Source organism: Pogona vitticeps, chromosome 2 (genome assembly GCF_051106095.1).
Source record: "Pogona vitticeps strain Pit_001003342236 chromosome 2, PviZW2.1, whole genome shotgun sequence".
NCBI lineage: Eukaryota > Metazoa > Chordata > Lepidosauria > Squamata > Agamidae > Pogona > Pogona vitticeps.
Genome location: NC_135784.1, coordinates 66,635,966 through 66,662,219, shown reverse-complemented (window position 1 = coordinate 66,662,219; position 26,254 = coordinate 66,635,966). Strand labels below are relative to the sequence as shown.

General features: G+C 39.9%; 1 protein-coding gene and 1 long non-coding RNA gene across 29 annotated transcripts in view; one reads left to right on the top strand and one right to left on the bottom strand.

Annotated features, from left to right (window-relative positions):
- Window positions 1-26,254, bottom strand: part of ERC2 (ELKS/RAB6-interacting/CAST family member 2) — an 817,272-nt gene that overhangs the window by 251,088 nt on the left and 539,930 nt on the right. The window lies entirely within an intron of this gene.
- Window positions 11,794-13,979, top strand: LOC144586701 (uncharacterized). Its single transcript, XR_013541690.1, has 2 exons — window positions 11,794-11,897; window positions 13,766-13,979. It is a non-coding gene; the product is annotated as an uncharacterized LOC144586701 (long non-coding RNA).

Here is a 26,254-nt window from a genome sequence, read left to right as displayed (position 1 = left end):
AAAAAAGAAAGAAAACAATTACACTCAGGTTCAGTGAGTTCTTCTTTGTCTACAATTCCTAAGTGCAATACCTCAAAGTCTCCTGCCCGTATGTTTAAAATGCAGTAAATCACACCAATTACATTCTTTAGACTGAAATACTTTGTTTCAACAGCAATAAAACGTATTCCCGATCACTTGCCTAAGAGAGAAATGGCTTAAAGGTTATCAGACAAGTGGAGATAATAGATTAACTCACAAAAGGAACAGAGAGCTCTTTTTTCAAAATGAGGTTAGTTATGGGGTGTGGAGGAACTATATTGACATCATTTTCAAGGTTTATTTTTCAATTAATACATGCACTAAAATGGAGAGACTTTTTAGGGAGACCTGTACAAATCTACAATTAAATCCAAAACCTAGCAATGCCTTTCAGAGTAGAACCCAAACATCCAAAAGAGCTGTCTGATAATGTCCTTCTCTCCAGGGGAAACAATCTCTACAAGGGTAACAATCTTATTCTCAGGTGAACCATCACTGCTCCTATCCTCCAGCAGCAAAGGGTAGATGATGCAAACATGACAGCTACAACAGCTTTAAGGCTGGTTCAGTTCCAGGCAAATCATGTGGAGGTATCAAGGAATGCTGAACTTCCATAGCTCTACACTGACACGCCCAAACCCTCGGTGCCAGTAAGAACCGTGTTGGCAGAACACCGGTGCTGGCAGAGCTTCCTTCAAGTACATCAGGAATCCTCCATTAGCATAGGTATCCTTTCATGTTTCTCCTTTCCACTGGCAAGATGGGAAACAGTATTTTCAGTGGCATCCCACACATTCTTGGTAAATATGGGATTGCTCCTTAAGCCTACATCTGTATAGTGCTGGGCTGAGAGAGGAGCTTTTAGTAGGCAAAAATGCCACCAGGTTACCACTGGTGGTCTCAATCCCACGGATGGTAATCTGGCAGTAATTGTTACTATTAAAGGCTCATTCTCCCTGCATCTCAAGACTCCAAAAGTCTTCTCCAGGGCAAAAGGGAGCCCTAGAGGGCCTCTTACCTGAAAAGGGGTATAGGACACTTTCAATTAGTTTAAATTAAATATTACCAGTGCCTGATTATGACAGTGTCTGGTTGCATCATGTAATATTACACAAGAGGATTTTGCTCACTATTTATATCTGTCTACACACACATACATTAATTGTAAACAAATTAATTGTCATTTAATACTCATTATTTCTCCCCTTCCCTTCCTCCTCTTTGTTGGGCTCCCAGCATTGAAAGGTAAATTGCAGTTTCCTTGGAGTGTGGACCAGCCCTTTCAATCATACTTATTTGTTAACTGTAACAAACTGACATACTGAAAAGTAATACAGCTGATAATAAAACTAACAAAAGAGGAAAACAGCCTTCTGTCTAAAGTAATGGAGAGAGCATTGCACAGATCAGAGGAGAGGCACTGAAGAGAAGGCTGTAGAGGTAGCATCCATTGCATAATTGTGTGTTGCAGTATCCAAAAGAGTCCCTCTGTATATGCTTTGAAAAATGAGGTAGAAATTTTAGATGGGATTTGATGTTCCTTCAGATGGATGAATCCTAAGCTGTTTAAGGCTTTAAATATCAATACCAGCACTTTGAATTATGCCTGGATGTTGTCTGATAACCAGTCCAACTGATACAGAACTAGATGAATACACCTAAAATAGCCAGTCCCCCATGAAGCAGCTAAACTTTAAAAGGCCTGGGTACCCCTAGTCACCCAGACTGTAAACTGGCCAAATTCAATGCACATTGCTAAAAAGAGATCTTCTTGGAGCTTAAACAATGCCTACAAATAAATCAAAGAATAATGTTTGCAGCATGACAGCCTTAAAGCTGTTTCTACCCCCTGGAATGTAACCTTTTAAAACCATATGAGGGCTACCTTCTCCTTGTTTTAGTCTCTTTCCAGCCCTAGGTCTAAATCCCAATGCTAGTAGTATGCCATCAGCACAAAATTGTGCTAACCTATGTACCCTATAATTTGATACATTTGGCTTCCTCTTCTGTACAGTGGACAATAAGAATGGTTGCTTGAACTCACAGTACTAATTCCCCATAGTACTGTTAAAAGCTGGAGCAAGTTAATGTAATTCAGAATAATGTTATGTCATATTGGCATAACGTGTGTACTCGGCAACTCAACTCCATAATGAAGAGAATTTCTTGTGGAACAGAGAAACTCTCATACATCATTAAAGTAACATTGACATTGAGAATAATATTGTCTACTTTGGCTTCAATTCCTTAGAAACTGAACTCATAAAGCTCTTTCCTAATTCTGGTGTAAAATTTTTACAGATAGTGATTCCTCGTATTAGTCTCAGAAGGTTATACATTTATAAGATCAAGTGTTTCCATTAGAACCTGCTAAGAGTTTGTTACAAAGGCAAAGAGACAAGCCAGCTGGATAGATTTTATTGGTGGTCATTTTTCACAGGACTCACCTAGAGAGGTTTTTCAGCACAGCTGCCAAAACCAGAAATGCTGTTCAGGGTTTTGTTTTGGCATGTCTAATACATTCTTTGAAAGTATTTCTCCATTTCACATTTCTAAAAGAGAGTTGTTCAATACTGAGAACTAATAGAAAGCTTAACTACCAAGGACTTCAAACGAAGTACATTGGCCACCTGCTACACCTTGCTGGTGTACGCCTGTGTGCCACAAAGCACCTAGACTCTCAGCAAATACATAACTTTCTCAAAAAATGTAAATATCAATAACTATTGTATCAAATACTCAATTGTTTTGACAGGGAAAAGATGAATAATTATTTTGTAGAGTAGAAATCATTCCTCCCTGCCCCCATATATTGCGAAAATGTTCACCTGTTTCAATCCCATAACTTTACCCTACTTGCTGCTAGCGGTGCATGATTTTAACCCTGTTTAGGGATTCTTTCTACTTCCTTGTGGGACTCATATATGCAGTCCCAGCCCAAGGCAGAGGATGTGATGACTGGCTATACAGCTGATCACATTTATTTGCATGCTGATGTTATGGAAGGCAAACAAAGTCAAAATCATTACCCCAATTTTGCTAGAATATTTTTAAGCCCATTGAAAAAATTAACGGTGAGTCCAAGTACAAACTTACATTGGACAAAATCTATCCATTACAATTTCTATTCTATTCTCAACTTTCCTCCCATTTTTTATTCTGTTCTTTTTTTTCCAAGTCAATTCATGACTACTTTTTAGAAGTCTGTACACACATTTGTGCATTTTTTCTAATATAAAGGTAAAGGTAAAGGTTCCCCTTGACGATTTTTGTCCAGTCGTGTTCGACTCTAGGGGGCAGTGCTCATCCCCGTTTCCAAGCCATAGAGCCAGCATTTTGTCCGAAGACAATCTTCCGTGGTCACATGGCCAGTGCGACTTAGACACGGAACGCTGTTACCTTCCCACTGAGGTGGTCCCTATTAATCTACTCGCATTTGCATGCTTTCGAACTGCTAGGTTGGCAGGAGCTGGAACAAGCGACAGGCACTCACTCCGTCGCGTGGATTCGATCTTACGACTGCTTCATCTTCACTAATACATGGATGGCAAAATGCACTTTCCCAAATATACACAGTTCCATGCACTTGTTGTTTGATTTATATACTGATGCATTAGTGCAGCTGCACTACTCTACACTACCCAAAAATACACAATTCTGTACACTTGTTTGTTTGACTGATTTATATACTGATGCATTACTCTGGGCAGTTTAAAAATTAAAACTTAAACCCCCAAAACTCAGCTAATGTGGCTGTCTAATAATATAGGACTATAACATTTCAAAAAGAGGAAGGGAATTAACATTCACATTTACAGCATCTGAGAAAATCAGTTGTTGATAACAGCTTTGAATAATTATGTTTTAACCAATTTCCATTTGGAGGATGGAGCTTCGTGTATGTCAATTGGTCACTTATTCCAAAGACTGGGGGTCACCACCAAAGGGGCCTGATTCCTTGCTGTTGCTCAGACAATGACATGACCGCATTTTGAAAAGTAAATCTGTATAATGATTATGGAAATCAGAGAATAAAAGTACAAACTACAAATTGTTCTGCATCTCATTCCAACACTTCCAAAATTTTTTTCTTTTCTTTTCTAGAGGAAAAAAACTTTACTAGTGGCTGGAGGGAATGCTCTAGCAAATTAGTCTGGAATCCTACCCTTAGCTACTGTGCATTGGGCAAACACAGGCGGTGCAACCTTCGGAGGTGAACTTCCCCAAGAAATCACCATAGACATTATCAGCTACTTGCTGAATCACACAACTCAATATGCAGCCGATAATGTCAACAATGATGGTTTGCCAAATTTATGCCATTTGTTCTATTCCAGAACAGCTAGGTAAGTTGATTTGGGCCAATAAACCATAAAGAATCTAAAGGGATTTACCTGCCCCATCCAACCAACATACTGTGAGGGAGCACAATAATGTGATCAGACAAATACAAGTTTCAGCACTAGTTAGTAAACAGGTGTTTTCAGAATCAGTTTTCTTCATTGTCTGAAGTAAATATAAACAAAAACGAAGAAGACACAGGGAGAATGAGCAGATAAAATCAGTGATTCAGAAAGTGTACACTAGGGAAAATAACAACCCAGAGCATATGTAATCCAAAGAAAGAAAGGGTAATAGCTTGCAGCTACCTTAAAATAAATTGGTAACAGAAGGGAACAAAGACAAATGGATTTAAAGAGCTAGGGTGGATAATGCAGAGACTGGTAGAGGCTCAGCAAGTACAAACTGGTGGGTGGACCATTTGGTGGGAGTGGACAGAGATTGTTCCTCATCTTCCAATATCAGTCCTAGAAGAGTATGGCAGAAACATAACACAGGCCAAGGCTCCAGTACTCACAGTCTGGATAGTTCTTTGCTAGCTTCTGTTGGACTTCAGGGACTCTATCATGTGCCTACCATATACATTAGGAAGAGGCCAAGTTGCCCCCTGTATTTCGACTTTACCCTTATACCTCAATGCTATGTCATCTTTTCTGATTATGATGGTTGGACTTTCTAATTATGATTCCAGTTTCCCTTCACTAACCTTTCACTCATTTAATTGGAGTGTCCAACTTGATTACAACTGAAAGAGCCCAGAACTAAACCACTGTCTTACCCAACTGCACCCTTGAATTTTCATCTTAGTTGAAAAGGAATGTGAAATTCTTCAGCTAATGCCATAGATTAGATGCATACATTGCAGTTATGGTTGCTACATGTTTTGTAAAGATGATCACATGCAGAGCCAATCTCACTATGTTCAGATGAATTAATCCAATCAGTCACTAATGAACAGCATCATTTTTTATTTTTTCCCCTTGAGACTATGATCCAAATTAAATTTATTTGTAAGTAAACCACACTGCATTTATCAGAACTTATTTTCCAGTATGATTTCTCAGGAATGCAGCCACAATCAGTTTTAACGTATGCAAAAGTTTCAAGCCAAATTGCTGGACCCAGTTCTACATCTCAAGGATTATGATTTTTCTGCTGACAGAATTTATAGAGATGCGGTAATTCAAAATTAAAAGCCTTCTGTTAACAGGCTGTGTTCTCTATGACCTTGCTCTTTGCTCTTTCACTATTTACATTTTCTTCTACAGTATGTCACTAATTCCCAAAATGTCCCCAAGGGAATTTAACTGTTTTTCAAGTCAGATTGGCCTGCTGAACTTTACAAAATATTATCTGAACTAGCAAAATTGGTTATTCCGATTTTAATCTAGTCTTCTAAAAAAGAAAAGAAAATAGTACAAAGTAGCTTTTTCCTCTTAGGAGAGTAAAACAGCAGCACCCTCAGACTGTCCCTAATCTCCATTCTGATGTCTATTTACAACTTATTCATTGCCAGGCTATCTAGGAACACTATGTAAAGATAAAATGCTACCAAAACAAAAAAACAAAAAAAACCTTATAACACAAGAAACAAATCCAGTACAAAAAGAGAACTGGCCAGCTGGCAAAGTACTCAAGATTTCACAAACCTCATTCAAGGGCAAACAGTCTTGTAGATGTCTGCTTGCTTCTTGTTTTCAGACATTCTGTCTACTATTTATCTTCAAGACTGCGTAGAGTGAAGACAGGCAAACTTTGCTTTGTTCCATCTCGTATTCCTCTACAAGAGGCCCAATAATATAATTACAAAGAAAGGCTATGTTTCACTTGACACAGCTGAAGTGCGGGGACTGTTGAGTTCCATTATACTGTATGTAGGCTGGATTTCTTTATTCTTGTTTCATTTCAATTGTCTCATCTTTGGGTTTATGATGACTCATCAACAGGAAACATTTAATACAGTGTCCAATCCCAAAGAAAAAAGATACAGTAACTGTAGTACCACTGCATTCATTTCCCATTAAAGCAAAATGAGGATCAAGGTTTTGCAAGAAAGACTTTTACCATGCACTGAACAAGAAATGCCAGATGTTCAAGTTGGATTCAGATAAGGAAAAGGCACTAGAAAACAATTACAATACTAATATACTAAGCAATTTGAAAAGAAAATAGTCCGTAATTTACATAATAAAGCCTTCAATCAGGTGGATTATGAAAGCTATGGGTCATTCTAAAAGAAGTGAGTATCTCAACTTTTGATTTTCCTATATCTTGGACGATAGGCTACTTTTGATAAGAATATGGAGAAACAGAATAGTTTCATATATGCAAAAGTGTTAGACAAGGTTGTATTGTTTCTTTCTATATATTCAGTACTGTACATATACAGAACATACCATGCAGAAAGCTGGACCAGATTCAGATAAAAGGGGAGTGAAAAGAGGAAATATCATCTGTGGAGCAGTGACTTGAAATGACTTCTGAGGAAGGTGACAAAGGAAAGTGAAAAAGGAGGATCACAGACAAACATTAAGAAAACAAAAACCATGACCACTGAAAAATTATGTAACTTCAGTGTAGACAGTGAAGAAATCAAAACTGTTAAAGATTTTCTGTGCTTTGGTTCAACCATAATTCAAAATAGAAATTTTGGTAGAACATGAAAGAAAAGATTATCAAATGGAGGACGTATCACAGGAGACCAAGGTCAAGATCATCCACACAGTGGTATTCCTGATTACTGTGGACAGATTGGAAAACTGGACAGGTAAGATCAGTTCAAGTCTGGTCTCTCACTAGAGGCAAAAATGAATAAACTAAAGCTAATATTCTTTGAACATGTCACAAATAGACAAGATTCACTGCAAAAGACAAAAGGTAATCACAGCCTTCAGTGTGAAAGATCTGAAAAGGGCAGTTAACAACAGAACCTTTCAGAGGTCACTAATTTGTAGGTTTGCTAGAAAGTGGAAGCTGCTTGATGACACGCAACAATCTTTTATTACTTCTTATAATTACTTTGTATAGGTAAATCTGTTTATAAAGCTGCCTTCTTCCAAAGACATCATTGTACTATGTAGTTAGGACTTTATGCCTGCAATAAATAGGATAGGCTGAGAGATACTGATGGTCCTGGAGTAGTCCCAGATGATCTACTGGATGTTCATAAGAGTGGTTTAACTTTAGCAAGCTGAGCATGAGTCATACACACAACATATATAAACACATTTGCACATATATCTATATATACACACAATAAGCAATATACAGTATGTCCGAATTGTATACAATATAGAAATGCCTGAATTGGCTAAGTATCCAAGTAGTCTCTGTTGCAATTCTCATCATGTGAACTTTAAAAACCAAGGAAGAATTTAATCCTAACACTCACTTTAACACTGTGAAAAGCTTGCAGACATGTCCCCTATATGGAATACGAAAATTATAAAACACTCTTCGTGTTTATCTGGCCAAGACTTGATTTTTCTTTGAAAATTATGCACTATAAATTGTGGTTTTCATCAGTTATGTTCTTGTAACTGAAACTTCATTAGAGAATTAAGTGTTTCAGCCTGATCATATAAAAAGTCCATACATGATGAAATAGGGATGAAATTCCTCTTTCCTCTAAAAAAAAGAGGTTACTTACCTGTAACTATAGTTCTTCGAATGGTCCTCTATGAATCCACACAAATGGGTTTTACTGCGCATGCGCAAGACTTCTCGGAATATTCTAGAGCATTGAAAGACGTGATTAGTAGGATGTTGCCCCATGGCGCACATGCTCCACCTGCCCGTAATATCTCAGTTCCAAAATGTCCACCGCTGTCAAGGCTCTGACCGAAACAAAGCTCAAGACACTAAGTGACGGACAGCGGGGAGGATGGGCAGGATGTGTGGATTCACACAGGACCACTCGAAGAACTATGGTTACAGGTAAGTAACCTCTCTTTCTTCTTCGTGGCCTCTGTGAATGTGCATAAATGGGTGACTAGCAAGCTCACTTACCAGAAGGAGGGCCGTCACGCCAACAATAAAGTCAGCACAGCCCTTCTGAAACTTGCTTCTTTCTTCGCCTTGACATCCAGATGGTAATGTGTCATGAAAGTCGAGGGAGTTCCCCAAGTGGCTGCACGACAAATGTCTGGGACTTCAACGCCACGCAGCCAGGCAGTGGAAGTAGCCATTGCTCTCGTAGAGTGCCCTTTTAGCACATCTAGTGGAGCCTTGCCTGCCAAGTCATAAGCCAAAGTAACGGCAGAGAAAACCCACCTAGAGACTGTCTTTGAAGAGGCCGGAAAACCTTCCGTGGGCCACGGAAGCATACAAAGAGTCTGGGAGAAGTGTGAAAATCCTTAGTCCTGGAAACAAAAAATGCAAAAGTGTGACAAACATCGAGAGAGTGGAGCATGCGCTCAACATCAGAAGAGGGAGATGGAAACGACATCGGAAAAATCAAAGGCTGATTAACATGGAAATCTGAAATCACTTTGGGGAGGAAAGTGACATCTGGGTACAAGACAAATTTGTCTGGATAAAACTGAATATAAGGAGTGTCAGCCCAAAGGGCAGATCGCTTGTTCAATGTGCAGACATTATAGCTACAAGAAAAAGAATTTTGAGGGAGAGAAGTTTGAGATGTTTTGAAGCCAGGGGCTCAAAAGGAAGGTGAGTGAGAGCATGGAGAACAACCACTGGGGGAGTGGAGCTCAGGCAGGTAGGCGAATGTTCCGCAAGCCTCTAAGAAACATCTTGAGAATTGGGAGGCGGGGCTTTGTTGCGGTGCTGCCAGTAGCTCCAGAGAAGAGCTCTCTCTGGAAAAACTGGAACCATCCGATCCGGGATCCCCCTTTTGAAATGGGGATCGAAGGAGAGTCTAGGAGAATTCTCTCTGAAGTAGATGGTGAGCAGCAGGGAGAGAAGAATGGGAGGCAAACCCGGACTTCTTCCCTCTGAAGAAATCACCCAGCACAGATCAGAGCGGGAGCCATATTTGGCACAGAGCCGTGAGTAACCCTTTACCAGGGGAGAGGAGAACAACCAATATAAGCTTAAAATATATAACACCTAAGTAAGCTGAAGCCTTTGATTTATGAAACAGCCCCATTAAGCTGAAAATAAGAATGAAAATATTTGGCTGAAAGAAGAAAAGCAGCTGCGAACCTATCTTATCAGTCTGCCTTAAAAGCGAAACTAACTCTTAATACAGCAGACTGATTTCAAAGCCGAGAGAGTGAAATGGAAAAATAAATCTTGTGTTTCTGGAAAAGAATCCCAGACGGTAATACCATCGGACAGGATTCAAGAGACGTGAGTTTTGTGAATGCAGTTAGGCTGGGACATGTTTCTCTTTGCCTTTTCATGGACTCTGTGAACTGTTAATAACAGAATCTGGTTGCTTTCGGGAGAAGAAAGAAGGAGCTGACGTGGTCAACTGGACGGAGGAGCATCAAGGAGTGAATGGAAAGATCATAAGACGGGCTTCAAGGACAACGACTGGACAGTTTGAGACTCTGTGATTGTTGTTTTGTTTGCCGGACTGCATGTGAGACTGATAACAGAAGCCTGCTAAACTCGGGAGAAGAAATAATTGTGCCACTGTTCTATTTGATTTTGAATTTGCTGGGTTAAAAGTTGATTTTTATATTATAATGTTTGGATAAAGATTGGGGGGAGATCTAAGGGGAGGTTTATGATAAGGGGTTTGGATTGTTGCTAAAATTGTGGAAACTGTTGAAGGATATATAAGGGGCAATCATTGTGGTTAAGGGAATAGTATTATCTATACAAACCCCATTCATTGGAAAGCCTGAGATGGCCTCCAAAAATTTAAGACAACAAATGGAGACTTGGTCTGTTCAATCCCAAAGTTTTGGAACAGTGGTACAAGAAATAGAAAAGGAATGACAGATTGCTATGCAAAGGACAATAATAACAGGGTTTCAGCAAGTGAGTGAAGGTCTCAGCAAAATAGAAGATCTGATGAAAGTGACGAAAGAGGGAACATTAGATGCCAAACAAAACTTAAATGAAGCTACACAAACTTTAGAACTGTCTTTATTGGGCACGATACCAGGTAACATAGATGGGATAGAGAGTTATCCAGTGACCTATGCAGCTTTCAAAATTAAAAAGCATTATGTGAAAAAATCTCAAGAAAGCAGAGATACTGAAACAAGAGAATCTTATTGTGAAAATATGGGAAGTGACAAAAATGGATATTCTGTCAGATGGGCTGAAAGATTGTTCAATTCAAAAGGAAATTGAACGATGGGATGTATTGTATAAATGGCTGCAGTTACCAGATAGTGTTCGAGCAACATAGAATTAAACTAAAATTAAATGATAAGATGAAAGCAGGAGGGTAATCAAACTGTGAAAAAGCAAAAAGTTGATTTGTTATTGTAATATGAATTGATCAGATGATGGTATACTCTATGTTCTCCTATCCCCCTAACCCTTTTTCCCTCTTCCCTATTTCCCCTTACTTTTTGTATTCCCTACCCTGTCCTTAAATAAATACTTTTTTAAAAAAGAAAGAAACATCTTGAGAATTGGATGGGAAAATAGACAACAGGCCTCAAATCCAATAGGTTGATAGGATATTATTGCAGAAATATAAACTTTCATCATGGAGTGGGCCAAACCTTGATCAAACAGGTGACAAAGAAACAAGAGGAGGGTATCCAACGAAACAGGAACCACTGATAAACCTCCTGATGCAACAAATCTAGAGAAAGCATTCCACTTATAGGAATACAACAATTTAGTAGAGGGTTTCCTAGCTTTTTCCAGTACCTCTGCTATGACAAGGGGATTCTCCATGCCGTGAGGTGTAAAGATTCCAGATCAGGGTGACAAACATGGCCATCGTTCTGAGTCAGCAGTTGTGGCCGAAAAGGCAGTCTCAGGACTTCGGCCGCCATGGCCCTGAGAGGAGCAAACCAGGGTTGTCGAGGCCACCATGGTGCTATTAAGATGGCATTGGCTCGCAGCTGGCGGAGCTTGACTATTGTCTTCTGGATAAGAGGAATGGGGGGAAGATAGAGAAGGACACTGCCCCAGTCTACCATGAAGGTGTCAGCTAGGATGTGGCGAAGGCCTCCATTGCATATGGGGATGGTAAAGTACTGAGAACAAAAACCGTTTAGAACATCTTGGGAAGGTACTCGTTGGGTAGCGTATTTCTGGATGAGAAGAGAAATTTCACCCTCTAGGGCATGTGAGTAAGTCGTATGTTGGAGATAGCCAAGTGAAGGGAGGTCAGTGAATTCTAACAGGTAGCCGTGTTGTATGATAGAGAGTACCCAAGAGTCCTTGGTGATAATGGACCACTTGTTGAGAAAGAGAGCCAGATGGGGATGATGGGGACAGCCAGGGAACAGATTTGGAAGGATCAAGTCAAATATATTATTTATTCTTTCTTGCAAGTTGACAGAAAGGTTGTCTACGCTACTGAGCTGGTGCCTGAAAGTGGAAAGAAGAAGCAGCTGAGGAAGATGGAAGACTGGACCTCTCTGGAGCCGGAGTGAAAGGTTTGTAAGAATGATAAGGTTGCTGATGTGATTGCTGAAAAGTGAAGGGTCTGCACCACTGAGTGTGTTGGTATCTAGGCTGCTGAGTGGAGTAGAAATGGGCAGTTTTGCAAATTTTGTGTAGATTGTCCATCGCTTCATCAGTCTTTTCATTTAAAAGACCAACTCCATCAAATGGAAGATCCTCAGTGCGGGATCTAGCATCATCATTGATTCCTGCCGAGTACAGCCAAGCATGTATTCGGAGGGAGATGGCAGAAGCCAAAGCCTTCAAGGCAGCATCAGCCATATGGCGAGATGCAAGATGCTGCTGCTTAGCAAGAGTAGTGGCTTCTCGATGAGTATTGAGTGCATCAGTCCTGATCTCCTCGGGAGCAGACTGAAGACAGGAAGTATTTTGTTCCACAACTGCCTGTGATAAGTGCCCATTGCCGCTTGATAGGTGAAAACTCTCATCACAAATGAGGCCAAGGAATATAAACGATGGCTGAGAACATCCAACTTTCTGCCCTCTCGGTTAGTGGGGGGTGACTGCTGACTGGTTACCAGTGTATGATTGATTACACTGGACAATAATAGAGTTTGGAGCAGGATGTTTGACAAGGAAATCTGCGTCAGCATTGTGTGTTTGATAGTGATTCTCAGTCTGTCTGGAAACTTGGAGGGAGGTGGATGGCTTGTCCCATGATTCTTTAATAAGGTCCAGCATCGCTGGCCAGACTCAGTGGAGGGGATTTATCCTGATTTATATCGTCGAAGACAAGGTCATGCTCAGGGGGAGGAAGTTGCTCGATATCGAGCTCCAACGACTTGGCCATCCAAAGAATGAGTTGGGAATAAGAGGTAAAGTCTTCAGATGTGGATGGAGGATGAACATCTGCAACATCCAAATTCAGTGTCGGTAAATTCGACAGACTCCCTGGAAGCTTCAGAGGGAGGATTATATTCAGAAGCTGTTGAAACAGAGGAATTTCCAGAGATGGAGAAAGCTGGTTAAGGAGAGCGTTGACAGGCCCAAGCAGTTGAAAGAGGGATCAGTGTCAGGACATGACAGGCAGGTCAGGTTGTGGGGTGCAATGTCGAAGCCAATGGCACCAAAGAAACACGCGAGCACTTGGATGGAACAAGTTCGTGTTGAGCAGAAGCTGAAATGCATCGAGGGACATACGGCTGACATAGACGGTGTTTCAATTTCTTAGAGGTTGGTACCATAACATCCAGTTGACAATAGGCTCAATGCCGACTCTGAATAGGAGGAGGCCATGGTGATGGTGAGGACTCAGATGGGGCATAAACGTAGCGAACACACTTGGGGCGCTCATAGTAATCCTGTTCAAACCGCGGATCAAACTCGTCAACACAGTATCAATAGCATTCACCGCACTGGTCAACCTCATAAACAGGCTCTCCATATTCAGAAAGTAAGTGGCATCGAGACTGGCGCAGGACAAAGATTACCTCCTGATACTGAGAAGATGGGATAACATGGTGCTGCTTCACTGCACTCTTACGCGGAGGGGACCATGAGACCAATGCCCCCGAGTTCGAGAGATGGATGACAGTTACCTGCCTGGTCGAAACAGGGCTAGAATGGGCTGAGGCCAAGCTGGATATGACATCAGCCTCAGAGTAGCCATGACTTGGAGATAAGCTCAGTATTGATACTAAGGCTGGAGCTTCAGTAAGCGGTACTGATTCTCCCACTTCTGAAATGGAGTCCTGGTCCGGTATATCTCTAGACGACTCCTCCAAGATGGGAGACGGGAGGGAAATCTGAATGACCAGAGGCTCTCGAGGGTGATGAGGCTTAGGAATCCGCTTAGCTTTCTTTTGCTTAGCCCTGTCCTTCTCTTTTTGCTTCTTACCAGGTCGGGCCGAAGCCGAAGCTGAGGACGACTTTGACACCGAGGTCGATGTCAATGCTGAGGGGGAATTTGGCTTGGAAGCCTTGGTAGAGGCTTCCAGCAATGGAATAATTGGAGCCGGTGGGTGAGAAGGCTCAGACTGAGGCACTCGAGTGGAGGTAGTTTAAGAGCCAGTTTGGGTCAGTTTTTACATGCCGGACAGGAGTGGGTCTGGTGACTTTCACCGAGGCAGAACAAGCAATGATTGTGGCAGTCAGTAAAAGGCATTTTTAGACACACATCGTACAACACTTGAATGGGCCTGAAGAGGCCATTTAAAAGTCTGGGAAGGGGGGAAGGGGGGGAGAAGAAAGAAAAATAACTCACAGGGAAACGTCCATAAAGTAAAAACTGATCAAGTCCGTAATCTGGGAATCGAAAACTTAAGGCAGTCGGTAAGATAAAAAACCGTAAGATTGAGAAAATCAGAAAATTTCTCTAGTAACTGCTACAGAAGTCTGATTTCAGCGGCAGCTAAAAGAAATTTAGGTATTATGGGCGGGCAGAGCATGCACACCACAGGGCAACATCCTACTAATCCCATTTTTAAAGTTCTAGAATATTCTGAGAAGTTCTGCACAGGCGCAGTAAAAAAAAAACCATTGTGTGCATTCACAGAGGCCACGAAGAAGAACTTGCAATTCAACTTCATTCATGCTGAAAGGCGGATATAAGCCTCCAGTGCACAAAATGTTTTCTGTAATGATCCAGAATAGAACCTTAGTAGTCGACAACTCTTCTCTACTTTGCACTATTTGGAATTGGGTGAGAGGATGTTATTTACTGTTCTGCCTCAGGCCGCAAGATGTTTTGTGCCTGCCTTGAGAGTGGGACATATTTAATCTACAGAAAATAAATAAAGAGGAGATAGGGTGTTTGCTTTCAAAAAGTGTGTCTGTATGAACAATTATTGTTTATTATATTCCAATGAAGGCAGGAAATGGCAGCCGTGGTTCATAACCACTGGAAAATGGATTTAAACATGGGAAGGGAATCTTAACAATATCATGTTGGAAGGTTTTCCCATTTATTATCCTGGAGCTGTTCCAAGCAAAGGTTGAGCAATTATGGCTAAAGAATACAATCCAGATGCCATTTTCTACTCATCAACTCTGAAAGATCACAGAGATGTGACGATTTTTGACTGCCATCCATACATTTTGCTGCTCTCAGAAGAAACTGTATACCCTTACCAGTGTACATGCACAGAATGGATCAGCGCAAGTTAGGTTCATATCCCTGCCATCCCTTTACATATTCTTTCAGTGTGTTGATTGGTCATCTCAATCTCTTCTCTCTTTTGTGGGAGCAGGCTGCATACCAGGTTGACCCACAGATAAATGGAGGCTGCATCATCAAACCAAAGTGGACATAATGGGCCTAAAAAGACACCTTAATTTGGGTTAGAATCTATGAGTTGCAAAAGCACTGGCTTCTCCAAAAGGATATAAAATTCTGTACTAAAAGATTGAACCTATGCTCACTATGACAGATTGAGTCTAGAAATATTATGTCTTTATAACAGCTGTGGGGAGTGAGGTCATTCTTCCTTTCGAAATGGAACAGAATGTTTCCCGATAGAGCAATAGGCTCATTGCTCCCCGGGAAGTGGAAAACTCCACTAATTATGATGAATCTCAGGCACACTTGAAAGAGAAACACTTGCTAGGTGTTTGGAAGATAAAGAAAGAGGCATGACATATTTCAGATGGTCAAATCTAGGCCAAGGTGGCGCTCCCAATGCATGCATATGCTAAAAATACAGGTAATGAGGCTGGATGTAACTCAGAATTACAAATGAAAAGGCCAAGATGAAATCAAATCAACTGAGCTGTCAGATGCAGAAGTTTACAATAAGTACCTGTGTTTTTCTATCGTAGCAACAAGGGGTCTTCTACACCTTAAAAGACAAACCAATTTTATTTGGCACAGAATTTCCTGGATTATCGCCCATTTCTTCAGGTGCAAGAAAAAGTCTTGCAACCCCTTGAAATCTAACAAGTTTTACTTGGCATCAGCTTTTGTGGACTGTAGCCTACTTTTTTCAGATGCATCTGAAGAAGTGGACAAAAGCTTATTTAACTGAAGATGTTTGCTTTACTCATATCTGAACTTGGAAATAACTATTTCAGGTAACACAGCAATCTAAAACTGATTAATACTGAGTACCAAGATGTTACAAAATTACTTTCTGGTATGAGAAATAACTTACGCTGGTCTGAAAGACAAGGAACATAGATCATATATATAGTGGTGCCTTGCATAGCGATCGCTCTGTATAGCGATGAAATCGCTTTGTGATGGACTGTTTGCCATCGCAAAAGCGATTGCATTGCAATGGTCACTATGGGGAAATTTCGCTTTGCGATGATCGCAGGGAAACGATCATTGCAAAGCTTCATTTTCAGCCAGCTGATCGGCGGTTTCAAAATGGCCACCAGGTAAACAAAATGGCCGCCTGCTGTGTTTCCTCGCTTAAGAGGCACCGAAAATGGTGCCACCTTTAAGGATCTTCACTTAAAGGTGAGTTTTTAGCCCATAGGAACACTTTAATCATGTTTTAATGCGTTTCTATGGGCTTTTTATTTTCGCTTAGCTATGTTATCGCTTAGCAGCTATTTTTTCTGCATGGATTAACATCGCTAAGCGAGGCACCACTGTACTAGAGATGTGTAGCAGCCCCTAGAGCCAGGCAATGTCCAAGTCAATACAGATATATGCCTTCCCTGTCCTGTGGCATTTGATGACACTCTGTTTTGGTGCATGATAATATTTCTGTGTTTCTAGATCTCTGCAAAGAAACACATTCCAACAAACTGAGAAACTGCAGATGGCTATGACCCAAGGTGAGTTGGAACTAGACGATGCCATCAATTTGAGGGATGCATTAAGAGGATTTTACTTCTTGCTATAGGCACACTTCCAGAATTGCATAAAGGCCAACAGAGGGATTTGCACCATCACAATGGAGAAGAAAGGTGAATCTGGGGTGGAGAAAGTGCAGACCATAGCACATCTCTGACCTGGCTAATCAACACCCATATAAAAGGAAAATTGGCATTCATTCAGAACCTCACACACTCTCACACACAATGCTAGTAGTAAATTGTTTGGTACTATAACTATGTAAGCAAGTTTACAAGAAATGTTAGAATAGAAATCCTAACTAGTTATGATGATGCAAATCTTTCACTTCACATTGCAGCTACACATAATGGCTGGTGGAACACCTGCCAGGGGTATACATAGACCTAGTGACCACATCTGATCCCTCCTTAATGTTTCAGTGGCTGGAGTAACCAAGGGAGAGATTAAGCTTTATTGAGGGCTTCAGCTGTCACTCACCTTCTCCTTATGTGCTAGCAGCTTGGTCTTTTCAATTTCAATTTCCTCTGTTCAAATCACTAGATATCTTTTAATCCCTTGAATGCCAGCTGGAATGTAACATTTTATAGAGGTGTTGCTCTGCCCCATGAGCAACCAGCAGCTCTTTGCCTGGTGCTGCAAACCAGAATCACACAAACATACTTGATCTGGTGTTGTTTTTCACATTTGTTCAGAAGAGAGAGCACATTCCTACTATGTACCTTGTAGTCCCTTTTGCGAAGGATAAATCCTCCCCCACCCCAAAGTACTTAGGGTTTTAATAGGTGATGCAGATAATCTGTATCTAGAACAATCTGTCTCTAGAAAATGAGAATATGTGAAAATACATTAATAGGAGAAACGTGTGTCCTGGGATTACTTCTAGAAAGTAAACAACAGTTTCCTGATTAGGTCTGATGATGGAATCATGAACAATAAAGATTACATAAGTGGTGCCTCGACTTACAAACGTCCCGACTTATGACCATTTTGAGTTATGACCAGTTCCGGTTGCAAAATTTTGCTTCGACTTGGGGCTGGAGCTTCCAGTTACGAACACAAAAAGGCAGGGAAAAAAGGCAGGAAATTCAAATTGCTAACTCTTGGTGGCAAAGAGACTCCTTCTTTGTAGCTCTTTTGTCCCAGCAGTTAGAGAGTGTTCAATTGGAGGAGGCTTGGGACTGCCTGGCTTCTGCTTCTGAGTGAGAGTGTGTTTGTTTGCAGGGAGGCTTGCGACTGCCTGGTAAGGCAAGGTGCTGCTTTCTGCTTTTTAAAAACTGCCTGTTTTGGGTCGGTTTTGCAGGGTGGGCTTGGACTAGGGGGATATGTTTCTGTGCTGTGTTGTTGTTTTGTTTTTTAGTGATTTTTTTTTTTGCAGTGCCTTCTGATGGGGCTTGCTCCGTTGTTGTTTTTTTAAGGCCCAGTGCCTTCAGGGCTTGCTCTATTGTTTTTGTTTGTTTGTTTGTTTTTGCAGCCCCAGTGCCTTCAGGGCTTGCTCCGTTGTTGTTGTTGTTGTTGTTGTTGTTGTTGTTGTTGTTGTTGTTGTTGTTGTTGTTGTTGTTGTTGTTTTGCAGCCCCAGCACCTTCCGATGAAGCTTGCTCCATTGTTTATTTTTGGTTTGGTTTTTAAAGCCCCAGCGTCTTCGGGGCTTGCTCCATTGTTTATTTTTGGTTGTTGTTGTTTTTTGCAGCCCCAGCACGTTCCTATGGGGCTTGCAGTGTTTTATTTTTATTTTTGGGTTTTTTTTTTCTTCTGGAATGGATTAATCACGTTCCAATGCATTTCAATGGGAAATGGTGCTTCAACTTACGACCATTGTGAGTTACGTCCATCTTCTGGAGCAGATTATGGTCGTAAGTCAAGGCACCACTGTAGTTAAGAAGAAAACATTATCAGAGCAGAAATGATACAATTCTCTGACTGTGTGTTTTGATCTTGAGAGGGAAAAGAAAGGTGAGAAGCAGAAGTAGTGGCTGATTCTCTAGCTGCAGCTTCCACTTATTCTCAGTGTACCACTCCGTGCACAATGTCTTCTGCAGTAGATGATCCACTAGGAAACTGCAGTGACAGACATTCATTCGGCTTACAATATTAAGCAAATTTTAAAAATAAAAACTTAAAGAAAAAAACACATAACCCATAGGGAGAGTATAAGTTACTGAGATGAGCTAGATGCAGACAATTTAGTCTTCAACCCCTCCTCACAGACTGTGGGCAAGTGTGGGCAAAGCAAGAATTTGATTTTGTGAGCCTACATGCCAGCAAGACTTTTCCTCTCTTCAGGCAAACTGCTGCTCGAGTGAATAAAAGAAATAATGGAAATGATGGGCCAAGATTGTAATGATACTGATGTTTCTGAGTTTCTGAATGACTGAATGGGGCTAGTATCTCTTTGCTTGGTAAAGGTAAAGTTTCCCCTTGACATTTAGTCCAGTTATGTCTGACTCTAGGGGGTGGTGCTCATCCCTGTGTCCTCTCCCTACTCTTTGTCCTACCTTGTCGAAAGTTTTTTTTATGCAGTATTGTTTTTATATATATTGTTGTATGTTTTCTTGTAAGCCGCCTAGAGTGGTCTTAATCGACTAGATAGGCGGGATATTAAATAAATAAATAAATAAATAAATAAATAAATAAATAAATAAATAAATAAATAAATAAATAAATAAATAAATAAATAAATAAATAAATAAGCCATAGAGCCAGCTTTTGTCCATAGTTTCTGTGGTCATAGTTTCTGTGGTCGTGTGTCCAGCACAACTCAACACAGAATGCTGTTACCTTCCCACCGAGGTGGTACCTATTTATCTACTTGCATTTTTACATGCTTTTGTACTGCTAGGTTGGCAGGAGCTGGGACAAGCAGTCGCGTGGACTCGATCTTATGACTGCTAGTCTTCTGACCTTGCAGAACAGAGGCTTCTGTGGTTTAACCCGCAGCGCCACCATGTCCCACCCTTTGCTTGGTACAGGATTATAAATTTAGCTGAAAGAAAAAAATTTAAGAAGACATAAACAAAAGACATGAAAGCTGACAATGTATGATTCAAATCCATCAACTAAGGAAGTCAGTTTAAATGGAGTCATTCTGGAGCAAAATCTGGTTAGCACCCCTAGAAAGAGTCTGGAAATGTTGGTTGTTCTCCATTTTTTCATTCTATAACAACACACCTCCAGATAGAATTTGACAAATGTGGTACCAGTGCATGTGATGATGTTTGTTTGGGGTGTGTGTGTGTGTGTGTGTGTGTGTGTGTGTGTGTGTGTGTGTGTGTGTGTGTGTGTGTGTGTGTGTGTGTGTGTGTGTGTGTGTGTGTGTGTGTGTGTGTGTTTTGCCTACCTAGGAAATCTATGGGAGGGGTTCTATATACTTTTGAAGTAAGCAAATAGGATTTCAGTTTCACTGGCAAAATGCACTATTGAATAAGCAGAGTGTTCTTCTATATTCAGTATGAAGAGCTCCTGCAAAACTCTGAAACTGAAACTGCCAAAGGAGTAAACTGGTTACTCAGACAGAAGTCCCTGATTTGTTTAACAGTTGTGCCAGCCATGCAGTTTTGCAGCCAGCCAGCCAGGCAAGCAGGCAGGCAGGCATTAACCAACAAAACTAGCTGAAACTACACTTTATAATTGTTTGCAAAGACACTGACTCCCAAGCAAACGTTTCTGCTATCGTAACTCAACTGCATCTGCATTATCAGAATTATTGATGCATCTCCTTCCCAGCTTCGGGAGATAAAGAATATTTCTGACTATAAGCATGAGCACTGAGGCAAGGGGATGAGAGTAGTAGCTAAATGATATGAACAAACATTTGGAGATGTCTTCACAGCAGTGAGGTTGACGGTGTTTGAAGAGATCTATTCTGGCCGACAATGCTACAGTACAGAAAAAGACAATGTTAACAGTCAATTCTGTCTGTTAACACAAAATGAAATGTGACACATGTTTGAACAAAGCCCTGAGCATATGTAAAAGTAGAGAGCTGTACTCTGTGTTTATTTCTTCACTGAACAAGATACAGTATTGCAGCTTTTTCTTCACAGTCTCAACATTGTAGAAAAAAGCCATCACTTCACTGAATGAAGCTTCTCTAGGGAGAGATAAATTTAGCTCTAGTTTGTCAGGCTTTCCTTTTCATTCATCAATACATGATCATTTACAAAGAGAGATGTGCAAGCTATGGAAGAAAAGAACAAGTATATTACATAAGAGCCTGACATATCACTCTGAACTTGGCCATAGAGCTATTTCATGAATGATAAAATACAGCCGTCTCCACAATCTGTTCAGTGTTTAAGGAGTATGAACACAGGACCTGTTTTTTCCTTTCCTTTTTAAAAGGCTAAAATGTTTGCACAACACATTGAAATAAACAGTAGAAGAAATAAATTTTATTTTGTTATGTCCCCTCCTGCATGCATACTTTAACATAGTGTGGCTGTTTGAGTGTGTCAGGAAAGCTGAGCACAATATTATAAGAAGACCCTAGCAGGGTCACTTGAGGTAGAACGGTGCAAGCTGAGACACAGCATTAAGGCATATCTACTTTCTGCAGGATTAACCCTAAAATGTAGCTATCCTCTTCAGGATTAATGGTCACATAAGCAGAAAAGAATGCACAGTTTCAATGGCAACGTAAATAGAGAAACCTCTGAAGGGCAGCTCCTGGACAGCAGCCGTAGTTGAAGTTGACACTGCAAGATGATCTTTCACAGAAAATAGCAGTGACATTCAAGTTAACTCTAGTAAGTAGTACAGTGGGGTCTCTACTTAAGAACTTAATCCGTATTGGAAGGTGGTTCTCAAGTGGAAAAGTTCTTATGTAGAATCTGCATTTCCCATAGGAATGCATTGAAAACCATTTAATCCGTATCTGCTCTTTTCCGTCCATAGAAACTAATGGGAAGCTGCTATTCCGCCTTCTACCACTAGAGGGGGATTTTTTCTTTTTTTCCCCCTTAGGTCAGGGAACAGTGTTAAAAGCACTTCTGACGAAGCTAATTTTGAAGCAATGGACTGAAAACCAATTAATCCGTTCTGGCTGTTTTTTTTATGTAGAGGTGCGTTCGTACATTGAAGCATTAGTTCCCATAGGAACTAATGCAAAGCTGGTTAATACATACTCTACCACTAGGGGGAGAACTTTTTTTAACCTAAGATGACCTAAGGTTAAAAAAAGAGCAGGAAAGTTTTTTTTCCCTGTTCTTATCTGGATTTTTGTTCTCAAGTAGAAGCAAAATTTAGCAAATGGAGCTGTTCTTAAGTGGAATTGTTCTTAAGTAGGGACTTTCTTAAGTAGAGACCCCACTGTATAGAGCAGTGGTCCCCAACCTTGGGCCTCCAGATGTTCTTGGACTTCAACTCCCAGAAATCCTGGCCAGCAGAGGTGGCGGTGAAGGTTTCTGGGAGTTTTAGTCCAAAAACATCTGGAGGCCCAAGGTTGGGGACCACTGGTGTAGAGAACAAGGAAATGGTAAACCACTGTTAAAAGGTCTGGATCCATGGAGACATCTGTTGAGACAATTAAATTGTCTCATTGATGAGACAATTAAAAATGGAACAAGAGATGAAACTCCCAAGTCAGAAAGCAGTCAATGAGCTATGGGGGGGGGGGGGGAGAGAACAGGATTAGCACTGTTTTTTTTTAGTGATGTTGTTAATAAAGTAATTGAATTAAAGGCAGAAGGATGTCTAGCTGCTAACATGCACATAGACAAAATACTGCATGACACGTATAACTGGAACATAAATCATATAAGTTGCAAATTCTCAACATGGTAATAGATAAGTTAACTACAATGAACTGAAATAGGGCATTTTTAATTAGAAAATTACCAAGTGTTTATTCTGAAAGCAACAAATTTAACAGAAATGGTGTGACTCTAATAGTGAGTCAAAATATAGCTCAAGTACTTAGGAGCTATAATGCAGAGTCTGACTGAACAACATCTATCAGATTTCACAAGAAGCATGTCAATATAACATGTCTATGTTCCATCTATAGACACTGAAGAAAGAAAAAATCAAAAAAGCTTTTACCCAAGTATCCAGCAAGAAATTTGTCACATACCAGAACAGGATGTGCTGATAATCATAGATTACCACAATGTAAAAGTAAGAAGGAAAGCAGAACCAAATACTATTAAGGAATTTGGCTTCGCAGTCAGAAATGAAACAGAAAGATGACTCATTGAATGCCCATGGGAATATTGCAGACAATTGCCTCAGACAACCCAACAGATCACTGTGTATTGCAATGTGACCAAATGATCACTTTCAAGGAATCAAATAAATGATACAATTGGAAACTAAACATAGGAAATGTCTATTCTTTCTGAAAAATAAAACCAGGAGCACCACAATAAAACTGAAGAACAACTCTATAAAACAATATAGCAAAAAAATATAAACATACATATTATACAAAATCTGTTGTATGTGCAATCAAGTCACCTTCAATTTATGGTGACCTATGCATGAGTAATCTCCAAAATCTTCTGTCCTCAACAGGCCTGCTCAGCTCTGTAAACTCAAGGCTGAGGCCACCTTTATGGTGTCAATCCATCTCATACTGTATTTGGACTTCCTTTTTCCCTACTATTGGTTAAATAAATAAAATAAAATAAATACTGTCTTCATCTTCTCCTAGTATTACTGTCTTTTCCAGATAATCTTGCCTTCTCATGATGTGCCCAAAGTTTTTGCCTCCAGTGATAATTCAGGTTTCATTTTCTTCAGGACCCACAGGACTCAGTAGAAAAGATAACAATGTTGAAGGTGGCAGTAATGAGGAAAACCTAATATGAAACTGATTGACTCAACAAAGGAAGCCAGCCTTTAGTCTGCAAGAACTGAGCAGGGCTATTAACAATGGGACCCTATAATTCACAGGGTTGTCATAAACTAGAAGCTGCTTGATGGCACACAGATTAGATTTTGCCAATTATCCATAAATTTTATAAGAAACTCCCTTGAACCAAAAACAATAAATCCAACATCAGCCAGAATCAACTTAGAAAAGCAACAAAAAATAGCATGTCTAAATTAATGCCAGTAATAACTCATGTTCATTTTTTTCTCCCAATTAAATACTGCCTCTGCCTCAAAGAGGGAGAGATCAATAAATTAATAGGAAAAAAGTTGTGCATTTCCTTCTCAGTGTTACAGTGCTGTACTTTTTCTCAAGCTCCTCACCCACAATTGTGTATCTTATATTTCCACGAACAGGGAAGGTATAAAATACATGTCAAACACACAGAGAAGCAACTTGTTAAGCAATAATAGACACTAAATTTTAGTGGAAGTCAACAGATAAAACATACAGCTTCTACCACAGATTATATACACAATACATAATTCAAATGAACCAAGTTTACATCTTTTTGCTGTTTTTCCATGATAGTTTAATTTATTAAATGCTTGATACTGTTACCAAATTATCTTAACCCTACAAAAACTTAAACACACATATATAGAGAGAGAAAAAGACTGAAAAAATCTGACCACAGTTGCCTTTAATATTTGGCTGTTTACTCTAAATAAATAAATATATAACTAATTAATTTAAAACAGAAGTAAATTTGCTATTAAAACCATACAAATTTTGTCACTGCTTATAAATTCCAGTGATATTATTAATATTAATCCTATTTATTGTTTATGAAACTTTATCTGTGCAATTTCATGTATTCTAATTGATTTCCTTCATTAGGAATATACTGGTATAGTTCCTTCCATCTCTTGGAAACAGTAACTCAGGTGGTTCTTCAGACCTTTAAAAGGATGAGAAGCGAGATTAGACAGGAGTGAATGACACACCATTCTGGTAATAAAGTATGTCAGCAGACCCAAAGAAGTAAATTTGCTAGCAGACACACAGTTGACATTGTTCTACTAGGGTTGAGTTTCCGAGCTGAATAAAATTCAGTTCAAATAAAGTTGGTTTGAGTACATTTCTGAATCAAAGCAATTAGACTAAATAAAACTCAAAGCTTCCTTTGTTGATCTGCTTCAACAGGACATAAATTCTCTTCAACCTAAGATAATTTACAGGATAGGGAAAGAAAGATGTATGGGGTGCAGTTTTCTGGCTGATAGGTCTACCTTCTAATTACAGCAGATGGATCTATCAGGGCTGTTCAGTTCCAGAGATTTTAGGAAGTGCTGTTGATGAGTGATATGTACATTCCTGATTGAGATGTAAGAAAAACTCAAATGCTCACTGTAGTTACTTAGGCATCCTTCAGTCTCGAAAGACCATGGTAACATGCTCTGTATGAGTGTCCTCCAGAGCACGAAGCCTGGGTAGAATAATATGGAGGATAGGCTGTTACCCAAGCAGCAAATCCCCCCTCTCCACATCGCTGAAGTAGTCCAATGGAAAGGCAAGAGCCAATACAACTGGTTCCAGTGACGTCGCAGGAGTTGCAAGAATGACACGAACTGTATCTGGGACTCCAGCTCCTGATTTTGCCTCGAGGTTGACTCCTGAAGCCTTTTCCATCAGTGGATATAGCCACAAGGCAGTGGAGGTTTGAAATCAGAGTTTTCCTTCTCCTAGATGGGTTGCCTTCCAAGGCTGACAAGCCCCACCTATCCAGTAACTCAACTCAACCCAACTCAAATGGTAGCTTTCCAATTATGAGTGCAAGCTGGCATAGGTCTTCGATGTTGTACACTAGACACACAACTTGGTGAACAAAAACAAATGTCTACACTGACATCTTGAATAGAGACAATTCACCACTGAAGTTTATGCTGATGAATTTCTGCTGGCATAATATTTTCACTAGAATTCTGCCAGTAAACATAATTGCATATACAGTAGATGGCTCCAGCAACATTAATGTTTTGGGACATTCTTATTTATGTAAATGGTATGATTTCTAAGAATTGAGAACGTTAGTGCCTGAAGAGGTATTGACTGTATATTCAATAGTAATGTACATAAATTAAATTCTGTACATTAACTAGATTCTTTCGAGTTTAACTGGTTTTCCATATGGGTACTGAGCATGTAATACTTATTTCCACTGTATTTAGTAATTATTTTCATGAGATTTAGGACCAAAGCCTGCTGTCAATGCCAAGCAAGGAAGTCCTGCCAAATCAATGGGATTAAATCAAAGTTGACACAAGTCCCATTAATTCAGCAGGTCTACTCTTGCTGGATCTAACAATTAAATATAGTCTTTAGAGATTTATTTTTCATTGGATCTATCATCATTGTTATTTAGTCGTTGCATTGCTGTAATGTTTGGAGGATTACTCTTAAAATCATGCTAAAATTTCACTCAACCCTTCACGGAGAATGACATTAATAGACTTCAAACTACGGTTCTCCTCCTCCAGTCTTGAAACACTCATTTTTCTAAAAGGTTGTAGAGGTTTCTCTCATGTATACCTTGAGGGCTTTAGACTATAATTTTAGACTTTATATTAAATCTTTATTAAGATAAAAAGAGAATTACAACTAAACAGCATCTCACTCAAGATTTTTTTGCATCCACTTGTGTGATGCAGTTAATAACTGAAATATGTATACACTTATGAGAGTGACTAAGAAGCAGAAGTATTTAAGAAGCCCT